We start from the raw sequence: 5,861 nt of genomic DNA on the forward strand, positions 1-5,861 counted from the left end.
CACTTAATAAGTATAACATTCCAAAATTTAAAATTTTGGGATGTTACAATTATTTTCGCAGTTGTATGAAAGTCACCGCTACTATTAAAGGAAGGTTGGTAGTGTCGCCTCCACCTCCTCCCCCAGTTATTTTTCTCCGCGCCTCCCCCTTCACTTTGGTTTACTTTTTCCTGATAATTTCAACAGATGCTGCATAAAATAAAGCCAGCGTAAATAAAGTAACTTGAAATAAAAATAAAAATGTTGATAATTTCCAAAACCACGGCATTCATTAACTCATTCAAATCAAATAAAATTAATTCTTGCTAAAATCTCAACTCAATTAAAACTTTCCTTGTCTTCCCTACCCATAACCAAATCAATTCCAATCTTACCAAAAAATCTTAACTAAATCAAAACTTTTCTTATCTTCTCTTACCCATACTCAAACTAAATTAAATCTTATCAAAATTTGGAATACGATGAGTGTAGGTATAAGTCGGAAATAGTTGATATTGAATCATTAAAATTTTTATGTCCCTGTTGCAACGCACTAGCAAATAGCTAGGAAATATAGGTTTGATGTGTTGCCAAGCCATATGTGGCATCAAAGCACGTGGAATTAATCTGCTACTCCCTCTGTTTCAAAATAGATGACCCAACTTTATACTAAAGTTAGTATAAAGTTGGGTCATTTATTTTGAAACGGAGGAAGTAGATATATGCAATCTTTTACGAATATGCAAGTCAACGTCTGGCAACAACCGGAAATGAATAAAACATGGATCGCAACGGCTAATAGATACAGCTAACCATGAGACGGAGCGTTTACCTGTGGGCGAAGAGATAACAACAACTTTAATTAGCGAATGTCAAATGGAGAGGGAAAGGGACACTGCCAGTAAGCAAGCAGCCGGCGAATCAGAAATCCCACGTCGCGCGCGCGCGCGGACACATCTTTAAATATTTATACACACCACGTTCGGAGGCCGATCGAAGTCCACAACTCGATCGAAGCGGCCGCCATGGGAGCAGAGCCAGAGCTCGTCGACCCCACCGGGTCCTCGTGCCGTTCCCGGCGCAGGGCCACGTCACGCCGATGCTCCAGTTGGCGCGCGCTCTCGTCGCGCGCGGCGTCACGGCCACCGTTGCTGTGCCAGACTTCGTCCACCGCCGCATGGGCAGCGTCGACGTCGTCGGTGGCGTGGCGCTCGCGTCGATCCCAAGCGGCATCCCGGACGACGACGAAGAGCCACCGGGATTCGCCAGCATCGCGCACGCCATGGAGCACCACATGCCCGCGCACCTGGAGCAGATGCTAGCGCGGGGGGAGGCTCCTGGCGCCAGGGGTGCCGCGTGCCTCATCGTTGACGTCCTCGCGTCGTGGGCCGTCCCCGTGGCCTCCCGGTGCGGCGTGCCAGTCGTCGGGTTTTGGCCGGCGATGCTGGCGACTTTCGGCGTCGTGGCTGCTATCCCGGAGCTTCTTAGCAAGGGGTTCATCTCCGATTGCGGTATGCACCGATCGAACTATCCACGCGTCCAGCTCCTGGATCTTATTTCAACTTCCAAGTATATATACCGTATTTTCAAATGCATGATTAGCTTACGTTGCGCACTGGCAATCACAAGTCACAAAGCTCAGGAGATCCAATCCTACACCTGGGTTCCGAGAACTATACATCTTGGTGATATCTATACTATTCTTTCTTATATTTCTAGCAATAGCAAAAAAGTTAGTACCCGATTGGAGGGAGTACTTACGTTACATATGCATTAGCGTTTAGTGCATTGTAATTGTATGGCGTTGATGATATGCTCGATGTACCAAAGGTAGACTGCTGCCTACCTAGCTACTCCCTCCGTAAACTAATATAAGAGTATTTAGAATACTAAAGTAGTGATCTAAACACTCTTATATTAGTTTACAGAGGGAGTAGATGCCTAGATCCTACCAAATAGAGCTAAAGTGCTCGCCGCGCGTCTTTGTTTATGTTAGGCGCTGTTAGTTCTACTTGTAACTAAGGTGGGTTGGCGATCAAGCATCTTTCTCACGGATAAAATAAGACTCGGCACATAAAACGGCATGGCTTAAAACCTGCCAAGACAACGATCGGCGTGCCCTTATGCACACAATCACATAAATTGGCATAGCTTGAATTTAGTACGTCTGAATTTTTGAGGAACGTCGGCATTTTATTGATCAAGTAATAACATTACACAGTCTGATTTGGGGCATTTCAAGCGCAGAGCCGCAGACTCCCTGTCTGTCTGTGCCTCCTCTAGTTTGGCCCTGCTGATGAGTACAACAAAGTTGACTTTAGGTTAAGGCCTTGAGCTATCAATCACCGAGTCTGCCCACGTTATCAGATAGCAGCACGCAGATCTGAACAAGTAATTGTTTACCCCGTTTTATTTCATCTGTTTGTTCTTCACTAAAAAGGGAAATTTTAATTCGGTACGCAGGTAGTCCCATCTCGACGGAAGGAGTCAACAAAGACGAAGCAAAAGCAGACCTCCAGATCGCAAACAACCTCCGCGTGGTGCCCGAAGACTTGCAACTTGGCACCAAAGAGCTGCTGCCATGGCTCGTCGGCTGCGCGGCATCGCAGAGATCAAGATTCGCCTTCTGGCTCCAGATCCTACAGCGCGCCAAGAGCTTCCGCTGCCTCCTGGTCAACTCCTTCCCGGGCGAAGCAGCCGACGAAGGCTCCGGCCACCACGGCACACCACGGGGCCTCCGAATTCTCCAGGTCGGACCACTGCTAACCGACGGACTACTTGACAATCCGCACGAGTTGCCAGCAGAGAACCCTAGCATGTGGCAGGCAGATGGATCGTGCATGGATTGGCTTGACCAGCAACGTGCAGGATCAGTGATCTACGTGTCTTTCGGGAGCTGGGTCGCGCCGATCGGGACGGTGAAGATCAGCGAGCTGGCGCACGGCCTCGAGGCCACCGGGAGGCCGTTCCTGTGGGTTTTGAAGAGCGATCCTTCGTGGCGAGCCGGCCTCCCCAGCGGTTACCTGGAGACGGTGGCCGGCCGTGGCAAGGTCGTCTCCTGGGCGCCTCAGGGAGGCGTTCTTGCGCACGAGGCCGTCGAGTGCTACCTCACCCACTGCGGATGGAACTCCACTCTCGAGGCGATACAGCACGGGGTCCGTCTCCTGTGCTACCCGGTCTCCGGTGACCAGTTCATCAACTCTGCCTTCATCGTCAAGATGTGGGAAATAGGGATCAGGCTCCGGCGCACTGGCAGAGGCGACGTGAAAGATTATATCGATCGAATCTTGGAAGGAGAAGATGGAAGACGGTTGCAGGAGAAGATGAATGAGTTGAGGGAGAGGGTTGCGGTGGGTGAGGCAAGGTTTGTAGCCAAGAAGAACCTCAAGGCCTTTGTTGATGGAATTAAGAGAGATGACCTTGCTCCAGGGCATCTAGCCACATAATTAAACTAGAAGAGTTCGACCTAATGTTTTATTTCTGTTGTCTCAGTGAATGCCGATTCGACAAGGTTTATGCTGACATAATTTCTCAAGGGAACGAAATGCTTCATAGATCTAGCTAGATAAAATTATGTGCTTTGATCAGTAACATCGTATCCATATTTCCAATCTGTTTGCAAGGTGAGCAATATTCAAAGAAGTTATATGATATACTAAATTTATTTATGGTGGCCACTCTTTATTGTTGTTGGAGTATACACGGGGGGCGGGAGAGTGGGGTAGTGAGTACACAAATTGACAAGGTTGACACATAAATGTCATTTAGTAAATATTATTCAAAAGAGTATGGCGGCACAAGATCAAAAGTCTAAATGAGAGATAATGAGCTCGACTGCAGCAGTAGAATGAAGATCATGTGCTCTCAAGACCTTGGTATTCCTAGCGTCCTAAATTTTTCATGGGATAGTAAGTAGAACAAAGGGCCTAGCCAAATGGTCAAGACTACCAGGTGGTGGGGCATGCCAAAGGCCATGGATGTTGGGGGCGATGAGAGTAATACCCATACGTTGCCCGATTGTGTCGGACTTGAGGCTGGAGATGAAGAGGTGTGAGGCATCCTCTATGTGACGAGACACCATGGTCATTCCTAGTTGGTGGAGATACGCTTGTGGGCGAGGCTGGCTCGAGTGTTAAGGTGGTTGCGGAATAGAAGCCATGCAAATATTGACATGTTGGTTATTCGTGTACCCCACATGATTCCCGCATTTGTGTCTTGTTCTGGTTCCCACAGTGATGTTGTAGGCTGATACGTCACCGGCGTATCTATATTTTTTTATTGTTTCATGCCAATATCACATACTTTTGGCACCATTTATATTATTTTTAGAACTAACATATTGATCCAGTGCCTAGTGTCAGTTCCTGTTTTTTGTAAGTTTTTTGTTTCGCAGAAAATCCAAATCAAATGAAGCCCAAACGGGATAAAATATGACAGAGATTTATTTTGGAATATATGTTATTTTGGGGAGAAAAAATCAAGGCAAGACGGTGCCCGAGGGACCCACAAGGCTACAGGGAGCGCCCTCGGGATACGGCGCACCGTGTTACCTTCTGACTCCCTTGTAAGTCGGTTGGAGCCCTTTTTTCGCCGCAAGAAAGATAATATCGGGAAAAAATCGTGTTAAAATTTCATCCCGATCGGAGTTACGGATCTTCGAGAATATAAGAAATGGTTTCCGGCCAGAAACCAGACGCGAAACAGAATAGAAACAGAGGGAGATCCAATGTCGGAGGGGCTCCTGCCCTCCGAGGGCCATGGCGGCCAGGGAAACTCTCCTCCCATCCAGGAGGGAGGCCAAGGAAGAAGAAGGAGGGGGCCCTCTCACCCTCTCAGAGCCCTCTCTTCCGATGGCGCCGGAGTGCCCACTACAAGAAATATGTCAACTTGTGACCTTCTCTCAGTGACCCTGGGTGAAATGGTCATAAATCTACGACCATTTGAGACCAATTGGTCATAAGCTGTTCGGGGGGCTCCAAACCCTAAACCATAACGACCATTTTGGTCAGAAAGGTCGTAATTTTCATACATGAAACGGTCGTAAAGCAGATAGCACTGGTCCGCTGCCTTATTATTACCTTATCGCGACGAATATAGATGGTCATAGCCTTGTAAATTGTGGTGCATTGCTATGACTAGGCGCCACAACATCGGTTTTGCCTATGTGTCATGTCCATGTGTTAATTTTTGCCCTAGGTTGTGAAGCAACCTACATTTCTGTCATTCCCAAAATTCCCCAAAAAAATTGGGCACTCTTTACTATCAAAAATCATTGTCTCATGAAAAAATTCAGCTCCATTTGCCTAGTAAATCTTCCTTGGCAAATTGCCAAAGTTTCTGTTTAGCTAGAACCGTTGTGAAGGAGGTACTAGCTAGGCATATCCTAATGAGCTGAATTTTTGCCACATCTTCTATATGCCCAAATCATGGCTCTGCACAAAATTTGAGCCCCATCTAACAATCCATGTGAGCTCACCATCCAATCTTTGTTTTTAGTAATATTTTTAGTTTGTGAAGCACCTATATGTTATATTGCTTTATAATTGCTGAAATTTATCACGACATGACCCAGCTGATGGAACCTCCCTCAACCAAATTTTAGCTCATTTAATTTAGCCAATTTCCCTCAATATTTTTCCCAATTTTCTGTTCAGTGGAGCGCACTGTGAAGGAAGTACTATTTTTATTTATCCAAATGGTATGAAATTTTTACAGTGCCTTCATATGCCCAAATTATCATCCTCCTCCAAATATCACCTCAATCCATTCATTCATTTGAGCCCAGCTTCAACATTCATATTTCTGTCCAGTGTGGTACTTTGCAAAGAAAGTGCCACCTAGGCTCCTTCATTTGAGATGCAAATTTGCCAAGGCAGTCTCCT

The 5,861-nt window shown here is 46.6% G+C and overlaps 1 pseudogene; it reads left to right on the plus strand.

Moving 5' to 3' along the window:
* The first annotated feature begins 1,004 nt into the window (after nt 1-1,004).
* Nucleotides 1,005-3,596, plus strand: LOC119324810 (annotated as a pseudogene).
* The last annotated feature ends 2,265 nt before the right edge of the window (nt 3,597-5,861 follow it).

This window comes from Triticum dicoccoides, chromosome 6B (genome assembly GCF_002162155.2).
Source record: "Triticum dicoccoides isolate Atlit2015 ecotype Zavitan chromosome 6B, WEW_v2.0, whole genome shotgun sequence".
NCBI lineage: Eukaryota > Viridiplantae > Streptophyta > Magnoliopsida > Poales > Poaceae > Triticum > Triticum dicoccoides.